The sequence below is a fragment of the Hibiscus syriacus genome, unplaced genomic scaffold (assembly GCF_006381635.1).
Source record: "Hibiscus syriacus cultivar Baekdansim isolate YM2019G1 unplaced genomic scaffold, ASM638163v2 tig00111095_pilon, whole genome shotgun sequence".
Lineage (NCBI taxonomy): Eukaryota > Viridiplantae > Streptophyta > Magnoliopsida > Malvales > Malvaceae > Hibiscus > Hibiscus syriacus.
The window spans coordinates 1-11,227 of record NW_024062980.1 but is presented as its reverse complement, the minus strand read 5'-3'; the positions used below and the strand labels follow the sequence as shown (position 1 = coordinate 11,227).

Genomic DNA, 11,227 nt, shown 5'->3' with positions numbered 1-11,227 from the left:
AAAAAATAATATATTTAATGGGAAAAAAGTCTAAAAAAAATACTGTATTTTGAACATATAAAAAAACAAAAAAATAGTCAAAAAGAAAGAACAAACCCAATCAGTGTAAAGACTAAAGGCCCAAATGCTTCCAAAGTTTTTCACAGCAAAGTAATGGAAAAAGTTTTTGCCTGTAGTCTTATAATATTCTAATCACCTTGCTTTCTTCGTCTTCATTTTCGTCAGACTTTCTTCTTCAAAGCTCCGAAAACAGCCATCGGTTTAGGTTTTTTCTTCTTCTTCTTCTTATTTTTTAATTTATTGATCCTTTTTACCATATTCACTTTCGGTAATCTCGTTATCACACGCGTTTAACTTTTCGATATTAATTTTTTTTATCTTTCAGTGTGGAAAAAACTGCCTACGGTTTCTCTTCTCGGAGTTTGATTCCGGAGATGGACGGCGGCAGTTCGAGCCCACTCGTCGGCTCCGAGATTCACGGTTTCCATTCATTGGCAGGTATTGTACTTGTATGAAGTATTTTATATCGTACTTTTTTTTTGTTTTAATTTTTTTTATGATTAAAGTTGTCAATTTGATAGACATGCTATTACTTATGAGCAGAATATGTTCAATCAATTTTATTTTTAAAAAATAGAGCTAAACTATCATATATATTTAAAGCTATGATAATAAGGTTATCCATTTCAAACAGTGTTTAGTGATTATAAATCTAGTATTGAAATTTGTTTATTAATTTTGTTATGCAATATGTGCTAAACTTGTTTGATCACTCACTTATTAATTAGCTTTTGGTTTTACTTTTAACAATTGGCTATTTGTTTCAAAAACAAATTCAGATGAGCAATAATTTCATAATCATTCTAAGAAGTTACTTTAAACTTCATGTACTGTTAAATTTTGTTCTAATAATTGGTTAGATCATGCTTCATGTCATAGTTAAGCGTATGCCATTGTTTTGTTAATTTTAGTTTCTACTGTCTTTTGTTTGGTGAACAGATTTGGATGTTCAAAATATGATGGAAGAGGCCAAGTCTAGATGGCTGCGTCCAAATGAAATTCATGCTATACTTTGCAACCACAAATATCTCCCAATCTATGTGAAGCCAGTGAAGCTGCCCAAAAGTAACTCTCATAATAATTAGTTACCCATTTTATTTTTTCTCGATTTCCATGAAGCAACAATCTAATCCATGTTATAATTGCTATAAGGTCTACTTAAAGAAATAAATGACCTAGCTTTATAACTTTTTAAGTTCATGCTGCCAGTTATTTTAGTTTCTGTGAAGTTAGGCATTGTGTTATTGATCTTTTTGCTATTTGTCTTTTGTTACTATTCATTTTAGCAAAAAGGCACAGAGTGAAAACCAAAAAGTGTCGACCAAACATAGGCTAATTTGTTTAATCTGATGCAGTATTACTAGGTCACCAAAAGTCAGCATGTTTCAAGAGAATGTTCAGTTGCATTACTTATGGCTTCAGGAAATTATTATTGTTATTGTTATATTTGGTTATAGACTTTAGGAAATTACCTCCTTTTATTTTTTTGAGTGATACCTTCTGTGTAACTTCTAAAGTACTAAACTAGGAAAAGGTGTACTTATATAATAACTAATTTTATTCTTGATGTTGTAGGTGGTACTATTGTATTTTTTGACCGAAAGATGCTTCGAAACTTCCGAAAAGATGGCCATAACTGGAAAAAGAAAAAAGACGGGAAGACTGTTAAAGAAGCGCACGAACACTTAAAAGTGAGATTTTGTTGTACTAAAAGGCGCTTTAAATGGTGCAATTTGTTAGTTAGCAAAGTGAATAACAGCATTCCTCTGGATATTGAGATTCAAATTTTCAGTTTTTGTAATTGTCCTTTTTTCTTTACTTGTATAGCATGTTTATAAATATACATAACATGATGTGGGAAAGATTGTAAGATTATGCAAATTTCATACGCTGCAAACATGCTGCAGCGTTATCTTTGAGCAGTAAAGATTAGGGATAAAGCAACTTTTAGTCCTCGAAATTTGCAATTTTCCCAGCTTAGTCCCCTGAACTTTATTTTAGTCCACATTAGTCCTTGGACTTCACAACTTTTTCCATTTTACTTTGATGATGTGGCACTTTGATATTCTACCACATCATCTAAAGGATTAAAAATGGGTGAAAAATCCAAGTTCAAGGACTAAAATTTGTTTTATCCCTAATGATTATTCTATGTTTACTCTGTTCTATCAGCAATTTCTCTTCATGGTTTGAAAGATTAGTTTCACTTGTATGGAACCCTCGTTGGCACATCTATTCTTTGCTTGCATCTTTTTTTTCAAATTCAATCTCCTCACAGTAAATTTATTTATTTTTATAAGAAAAGGGCCTCATTAAAAACCCCCTTCATAACCATCAAGTTCCAAAAAACTCAATAGTCATTGGAAGGAGGAAAAGAGTGCCCAAAATTTTCTGTGTATTGTCACAGTAAATTTATGAAATCCATTTTATCACCTTGATTCTGGGAATTTATGCTATTTGTTCTTTAACTGGCTAAATGTAATTATTTTGAGAAAATTGTATTTCATTTTACATTTCAGGTTGGCAATGAAGAAAGGATTCATGTATATTATGCACATGGACTAGAAAACCCTACCTTTGTTCGTAGGTGTTACTGGCTGCTTGACAAGTATGTAACTTAGATGTATAACTTTACCTTGCCTATATTTCCCCCACATTGGATTTGAAAATTCTCCTCTATCTTTCAGTGTATCTTAGTAGACTGATCAGAGTATCTGACCATATATTATAATATTTTTCAGGTCTCTAGAGCACATAGTTCTTGTTCACTATCGTGAAACAAAGAGGTCGGTGTTAAAATAATAAAAACTGAAGAGTTGGAAGGACTGTCTCGTAACAAAAGAATTCTTTACTTTTTTGTATGCCTTAGAAGCAGTTATTTACTGATCTTTGTTGCTTTGGTACAGTCCAGGGTTCTCCAGCAACACCTGGGAATTCAAATTCCAGTTCATTAACTGACCAGTCTACTCCTTTGAATATTGTGGAAGAGTTTGATTCTGGAGTAGGTAATGTGTATTATGAAGGAGAAAGGACCTCTTTGTGATATTGATGTTAAATTATTCCAACAATTGTCAGCTTAACCTTGCTATCGTGCTTTTCTCTATGCATAAATACATCATGTTTGTTGATTGCAATCCAACAGAACCTAATAATAGTGTTGATATCAAAAATCATGAAAGGAGGCTTCACGAGATTAATACACTTGAATGGGATGAGCTTCTGATAACAAATAGTAATGACTCAGCTGCATCTAAAGAGGTAACAAATTGTTTTCTTGTATAAACAATACCCTTATTTAATTTCTAAATTATAACTTATTTACTTTGATTGCAGAAAAGAATTCTTACTTTGAGCAATTGAATCAAACAGCAGGAAATGGCTTCTCAAATGATGTAAGCAGAACAGCTTCATGGCTCTTAAATCCTTAGATTTCTATATCCTTCTTAAAGTACAGATATGTTCTTTGAAAATATATTTTATTAGTTCTCTTTCATCTTAATGAAAACTTGTTTGAAATAACTTTGTAGGCAAATAGATTTGATTGTTAGATTTATCTTATCTTAGTATATAAGATTTTGTGCTGTTATTGCCTAAAGTTTTCTTGCATGTTGTGCGGAAGTTGGGAAGTGGACATATAGACTCCTGACTAATTTTAAGAGGTCCTTGACGTTTATGATTTATGCTGCACTTCTCTAGACATATATTTCTCTTCCCAACAATATATGGGTTTTACATGTGCGGAAACATCTCCTAGGGTGTCTTAATATTCTTTTCTTATTTTTGTGTGTTTAACCACTTTTTAGATTGACTTGTTCGCCATTTTTATATTATGAAGATCACTTGATCGTTCTCCTTTTTATTTTGTATTTGGCTGCACTAATGGTTGATGACCAATGCTTCATTTTGCAGGGTAACAATGCATACTTCAACACTCGAGGCCATAATTTATCAACAGATATTTCCATGCTTGTTAATTTAGTTGAGCCAAGTGCTCAGAGTAACAATGCTTACCTCAACCCTCTAGTGAATGTTTGTAATCCGATATCCAGTAGCCAATTAAATCCTAATGAGCTGAGGAAAGACACTATTGCCATAGGGACTGGTGAATCATTGGACCTTTTGATCGATGATGGTTTACGAAGTCAGGACAGTTTCGGAAAGTGGATTAACTACTCTATGACTGAGTCTCCAGTTTCTGTAGGCGAGACTCTGCAAGAATCATCAGTTTCATCTGTTCAAGATTCCTTCACCTGCCCCGAGCAGATATTTAGCATATCTGAAGTCTCACATGCATGGGCCTATTCAACTGAAAAGACAAAGGTGTTCCTTAAAATGTTTTCTCCCTCTCTGGATTTTAGAAATACCCCCTACCTTATCAGCATGAGATTAATGCTAGAAAAGTATCCATTTGAATAACAATTGTTTATATTAATTTGCAGATTTTAGTCACTGGAGTCTTTCATCAAGCTTATCAACATCTTGCTAAGTCCAATTTCTTTTGTGTATGTGGTGACATATGCTACCCAGCAAAAGTATCCAAGTTGGGGTTTATCGTTGTGTGTTATCACAACATTCCCCAGGACTAGTGAACCTGTATGAGTCTTGATGGCCATAAACCCACCAGCCAAGTTCTTAGTTTCGAGTATCGCGCTCCTTTATTACCTGACCCATTAGTTCCTGCAAAAGATGAATCCATATGGGAGGAATTCCGGTTGCAGATGAGGCTTGCTTATTTGCTCTTCTCTACTTCCAAGAATCTAATATTTTATCGGGTAAAGTTTCACCGAATACCTTGAAGGAGGCTAAGAGTTTTGCCCAGAAGACTAGCAGCATATCCAATAGTTGGGCATATTTGCTCAAGTCAATTGAAGAAAATCGAGCTTCGTTTACACAAGCAAAAGATGGTTTGTTTGAAATTACTTTAAAGAACCGACTCAGGACTGGCTGTTGGAAAGAAAATTGAAGGCTGTAAAACAACCGAGTTTGATACTGAAGGTCTAGGAGTGCTTCATTTATGTGCCATTCTTGGTTATACTTGGGCTATATCTGTTTTCATGTTCTGGCTTATCACTGGATTTTCGCGATAAACATGGATGGACAGCTCTTCATTGGGCAGCATACTATGGGAGGTAAGTTCTTTTTGCGTGATTCTTATTTTTTTTTTATAGGAATTGTAGGCCTCATTAAAAACCCCCTTCTTGAATAAGGAACTTATAATGAGTTCCTTCATCAGAGGAAGGAGGAAAAGAGTGCCTTAAACTTCATTAATGAAAATACATAAGATTACAACAAGATAAGCCCCTTACAACAATTTGAAAATCCCAACATAAAATACCCCTAAGACACACTGGAATTAGCCAATGGCGGATTTAGCCAACCCATCAGCCTCAATATTGGCTGTCCGAGCAACCCATCTAATAACACCCTCAACTTCTTTTAGCTTAATTGTTATGTTCCTTACAAGAATGACAAAATTCTGAGGGCAGAAAGTTCCATTCTTAACCCAATCCACTGCCAATTTGCAGTCTGATTCTAACAACAAACGACCATTAATACCTCCTTTCACTGAATCAAAGAAAATTAAGCCCTTCTGAATAGCCCTTAGCTCCATCATAATAGGTGGACCTGGACCCGTGGCCTCCTTAAAAGATCCTAGAATAAGACCTTCCTCATCTCTTAGAATACCCGCAACTCCACTGCTGTTCCAATCAGAATTTGTAGCTGCATCCACATTCAATTTTACAAAGCCCTTAGGAGGGGGGACCAAGGAATTGTAGTAACAATCGATTTATTGAGGGAAAGCATGAATCCCCAAGAGAAGGGTCCCCGATTAGAGAATCCATTGAAATTACAGAATCTGCAAACTTAGCTGAGAATCAAGATGCAAGTCGTACTCTTGCTAGGAAAAATAGATTAAGATGGTCAAACTTCCCTCTATCAAAAACAATATCATTTCTTACTTTCCAAAGTCCAAATAACAACGGCAGGAATGAACTTCCAAATAGCAGACCTAGGATTTAGATCTTCCCAAGCTTGAAGAAACTTCTGCGCATTTGTATGAAAAACCACAGAAAGACTCCAATACTGTACAAATTTGTTCCAAAGTGACCACACAACTGAACACGAGAAAAATAAATGAGAAGAAGATTCAACCTCCAAATTACATAGAGGACAAGAAAGATCTGTTATACCCGTAACCCCTCTCTTAACCAGTTCACCTCACTGGCAGTTTTTGAAGAACTACCTGCCACATGAATACCTCGACTCTTGGTGGCACCAGACCTTTCCACACAAATTTCTTCCAAATATAATCCTCCTTCTGAGCCAAAGAACAAGTCTTCACACATGAATTAGCAGAATAGACACCAGTTCCGTTTCCTTTCCAAATCAGACCATCGATTGCCTCTTTAGACAGACAAAAATTAGAAATGATAGCCATCAGGTTAGCCCACTGTTCAAATTCCCAATCGGCTAAGCTTCTCCTCAACTGAATATTCCAGATCCATCCCAAAGACTGAACTCGCCAAATTCAATCAGTTTTCCAAACTGGTTTGTAGAGATTGCGAACAGCCTCGGAAAAGAAACCTTAAGAGGGCAGTCCATTGCCCATTTGTCCTGCCAAAACTGAATAAATTGACCATTCCAACTCTAGTCTGAACATGCTGCGGAAATAGCAACCAAAAGAGTCTTCTTTAAAATAAGAATTCACCACGAGCTCCAAATCCAAGAAGCTTGAGCTGGGATTTTGCTATTGAACAATAAAGAAAAAGGATCAATATTGTATTTTGAACAGATCATTCTCCTCCAAACAGCATCCTTGTCATTAGCAAATCTCCAAGACCATTTCCCCAATAGTGCTCTGTTCATATTGCTAATATTTAACACTCCTAAACCACCAGCCTCCTTTGGCTTGCACACGTTAAGCCAACTAACCCAATGAATCTTATTTTTCTCCGCTCCACCTCCCCATAAGAACTTAGACATGATTGAGTTGAGTTTAGAAGTTACTGATGATGGAATTTTGAATATAGACAAGTAGTAAGTAGGAAGAGAACAGAGAACCGATTTAATCAAACTAATCTCCCTGCCAAGGAAAGGGTGGCAGCTTTCCAACCTACTAGTTTGTTGTTAAATTTTGAAACAACCGGATCCCAAAGAGAGGTTGAATTCCGTGTTGCACCAAGCGGCAGACCTAGATACTCAGAAGGAAATTTCCCCACTGCACAGCCAATAGACGACGCCCACTCCTCCACCTCCTCTGTAGCCGTATTAACACAAATAACTTGCTTTTCTTAAGATTCAACTGCAGACCAGACATAACTTCAAACACTCTTAAAACCCTTTTAACATTTGAAATCTCCATTTCGAAGCCCCACAGAAATAATTAGGTCGTCTGCAAATTGCAGATGAGATAAGTTGAAAGCAGTCTCATTCCTCCCAATATGCAGACCAGAAAACAATCCATCAGAGACACCTTAAGAGCAAGACATTTAGGAGTTCCCCAACTAAGTTAAAAAGCAAGGGCGAAAGAGAACAGCCCTGGCGGAGACCCCTTGCCATAGGAAATTCCTGAGAAGGTACCCCATTTATCAAAACTGAATAGAAGCAGTAGTAACACATTGTTTTATCCAACTTCTCCATTTAGAACCGAAACCCATTTTCTCCATAACCTTAAAAAGAATAGACCAATCCACAGTGTCGTATGCCCTTCTAAAATCCACTTTAAACACATCCTTTGAGTCCCTTTTCCTCCAAAAATCAATCCCTCATTGGCTATAAGAGAACAATCCAGAATTTGACGACCTGGAATGAAAGCAAACTGCATAGGGCTCATTACATCAGAAATGCAATTCCTTAATCTCCTCGAAAGACATTTTGAGAGGATCTTGTACAAACCTCCTACAAGGCTTATAAGTCTATAGTCATCTAATCCACCAATATTGGCCACCTTGGGGATAAGAGTAATGAAAGTATGATTTACTCCATGTTCCCAATCTTTCCCTAAATAAAGTTATGAAAGAATTTCAGAATATCAACCTTAAGAACAACCCAAAATTTCTTGAAGAAGCCCATATTAAAACCATCCGGGCCGGGAGCTTTGATGCTATCACATGATTGTAGAGTCTCCCATATTTCTTCCTCCGTGAATTCTTTTTCCAGAATATTACTTTGCTCCACTGAAATTTTTGAAAATTCATCTTCATATCTTCTACTTCCAAAGTAGAACTAGAGTTGTAAATTCCAAAAAATTGAACTTTGGTCTTTAATATAGTTGTCAATCTTGAATCAGTTTCGATTTGTATCTCACTTCTGAAAATCCTCGATGCAGGGAAAAATGGTTGCTGTTCTTTTATCTGCTGGTGCAAAGCCAAATTTGGTGACAGACCCCACCACCCAAAATCCAAATGGTTGCACGGCTGCTGATCTAGCATCTTCAAAGGGTTACGATGGTCTAGCTGCTTATCTTTCTGAAGAGGCTCTAGTAGCGCAGTTCAATGATATGGCTGTAGCTGGGAATGCTAGTGGCTCTCTTCAAACCAGTAGAACAGAAGCAACAAACACCAATAACCTTAATGAAGATGAACTGTATTTGAAGGAAAGTTTAGCAGCTTACAGGACTGCTGCTGATGCAGCTGCACGCATACAGAATGCATTCAGGACACACTCCTTGAAAATCAGAACTAAAATAATCGAGTCTTCCACCCCAGAGGATGAAGCACGGATTATCATTGCAGCTATGAAGATTCAACATGCCTATCGCAACTATGAGGCCAAAAGACAGATGGCTGCGGCTGCCCGGATCCAATATAGATTCCGTACTTGGAAAATGCGTAGAGTTCCTTAATATGCGTCGCCATGCTGTCAGAATCCAAGTAAATATCCTTTCTTTTCTTCTTACTATTCTACTGGTATGAGTATTGCATTATACATATATAGGGGTGTAAACGAGCCGAGTAGAGCTCAAGTATTGCTGAGCTCGACTCGACTCGAAAACTCTGAAATGGAGCTCGACTCGACTCGAAAACTCGCGAGCTTAAAATTTTTAAGCTCGACTTGAACTCGAAATCCTAAACTGAAGCTCGTGAGCAGCTCGAAAAAGCTCGAAATGAAAAAAAAATTCTTAAACTTAACAAGATTGAATCCTCAAACTCGAACCTGAACCTTAAATATATGAAAATCTTATTGTATTTTTTAAAAAAATTCAACACATAAATGTTAATATTATTAATAGTTTATTTTTAAAAAAATCTTTATATATTATATTTTCGAGCTGCTTACGAGCTTTTCGAGTCAAGTATCAAGTAGCTCGTTTCGGCTCGTTAAGAATTCGAGTCGAGTACGTTCGATCCGAGTATTTATCGAGCCTTGACTGAGTCGATCTCGAGTAGCTCGCGATCTGTCTCGTCTCATTTACAGCCCTATACATATATATGTCAAAATTAAATTTATTTGTTTCCTTCACTTTGGGACTGTAAAATGTAAGTAGGCATGATTTCTCTTTAATTGGTCCAATTTTATGATATAATACCCTTTTTTTAAATCAAAATTAATCTTTCATTTGGATATACGGTTTTTTCCTACAGACATTTTTTATAGTGTAAGGTTATTTTCTGCGATTCCATCTTTTCGATGGTTTATTATGAAAAAAAAACATTATTTTCATTGTTCGTGGCTGAGGAAGTGAGGATTGCTCAGAATAGAGACATTGCTTGGAAATTTAATGCAGGCAGCTTTCCGAGGCCTACTAACAAGGAAGCAGTACCGTAAGATTGTCTGGTCGGTTGGTGTGCTTGAGAAAGCAGTTCTGCGATGGCGATTAAAAAGAAAAGGTTTGCGTGGACTGCAAGTTAACCCAGTTGATGCAGTTCCAGAGCAAAGTACGGAAAGTGACACGGAAGAGGATTTCTTCAGAACCAGCCGAAAACAAGCCGAACAACGTGTTGAGAAAGCTGTTGTACGTGTTCAAGCTATGTTCCGGTCAAAGAAAGCACAACAAGACTACCGGAAAATGAAGTTGGCTCCATGATTTAGCACTGGTAAGTGAATTATCCGAAATCCAGCTGAGGTTGATTCGATTTTGTTCATCAGTTTACCTGGAAAATCCTGTTTTGGCAGTTGGAATATCAAAGCCTCCTCAACCCTTCTTCCTGCAAGGATGCTTGAAAGAACATCAAGATTCAGGAACAATCACATCAAAGCGAAGCATAGCTCTAGGTAGCCGAGTTTGTATATGCAACAACCAACGTCAACCAATAACCTTCGATTTGAGGTAAGCTACTACTGATCTGGAAGCATTTTTGTTCGAGTTATGATCGGATGTTTAGTTAGTAGTTGAAAAGCTTGGTTTAGAGTAATGGTCCATGCTTATACTCACCCGATATTAGGGTTGATGTAGGTGCCAGGTTGCTTGTATATCAGTTCAAAAATATCAAGAAATAAACTTTATGAACAGCTAATTCTTTAAGCGATGCTGGTTGGTTGGGTTATATATATTTCAAAGGCTAGCCCAAAAAGCTGAATAGATCTGTCCTAGGTTTGTCTAGATTGGATTTCGGATAAATTCTCTATTATCATCTAATGATTAGTTTTCTTTTTTTTTTTCCAAAAAAATATTTAAGGTTTAATTGAAAAATAGGTATTTAAATTGTGTTTTTTTAAGTTTATATTTATATTTTCATATATTATTATTAAATTTTGCATATATATAGATATTTTTCGGGTGAATTTAACAAGTAACGAGTCAAACACTACTCAATTAACAATCGACTTGTTTGATGAGCATCCTCAATAAAAAGTTTAACATTACCAAAATAGTATCACATTATCAGTTCGGTTCAATATAATATTTTTTAACAATATAATTATGAAATAATATTACCTATAATAATCTTAAATTATAAAGTTTTTAAATGCATACTTAATAACAAACACGACTTATTTAATCATTTTACTGTTTTACCCCTTAAAAGGACAAACATTCGAGATGGAAATAATCCGCGAAACAACGATTTGTTTCCTCAGTGTGACCATTTTACCCTTTTAATGTCCGAATACTGGCTATCATTTCGAGAAGGACAAGGAATACGAGCTTGCAAGAAATAAACTATGAGCACAATAATATTATTAATAATGACACAAAGCTGTTAAAAACTTCAGGCACATGAGT

General features: G+C 36.0%; 1 pseudogene; it reads left to right on the top strand.

The window, feature by feature from the left end:
- The first annotated feature begins 206 nt into the window (after positions 1–206).
- Positions 207–10,413, top strand: LOC120152667 (annotated as a pseudogene).
- The last annotated feature ends 814 nt before the right edge of the window (positions 10,414–11,227 follow it).